The sequence below is a fragment of the Asparagus officinalis genome, unplaced genomic scaffold, assembly GCF_001876935.1.
Source record: "Asparagus officinalis unplaced genomic scaffold, Aspof.V1 AsparagusV1_Un195, whole genome shotgun sequence".
Lineage (NCBI taxonomy): Eukaryota > Viridiplantae > Streptophyta > Magnoliopsida > Asparagales > Asparagaceae > Asparagus > Asparagus officinalis.
In genome coordinates, this window is record NW_017972461.1 from 13,153 (window position 1) to 13,613 (window position 461).

Genomic DNA, 461 nt, shown 5'->3' on the forward strand with positions numbered 1-461 from the left:
GGTAAGTTGTGGAGTTGTTCCTAGTTTCTCTCATGTTGTCTGAGTTTGAATTGAGGTTTAATTTCTTTGGTTGACTTGGTCTTGTCCTTAAAATTGATTTTTTTTTTGTTTGTTTGTTTGTAACTAGCCATTGGCTAAATTTGGGACTATGAGTATGTTTTTCAGATTGCAAATAAATTGAATATTGAAGATTGTAGAAAATAAAGCCACGAGAGAGAGCTAATTAATGTTTGATTTGTTAGCATACTACAACTAGCCTTTACGTTTATTTGTTTATTTATTTATTATTTCCCTATAAAGAAACTCCCTTCTTTTGGGAAATCAAATTGTCCGTTTTAATTTATTTTCAATTAAACATTTACGAGTTTTATCCTATCAAGACTCCGTGCCTTTTCCTTTACAATACTATGCCCCTATTTGTATTGTTGTGTTCATAGTTTTTAATTTTTTTTAATTAAGCA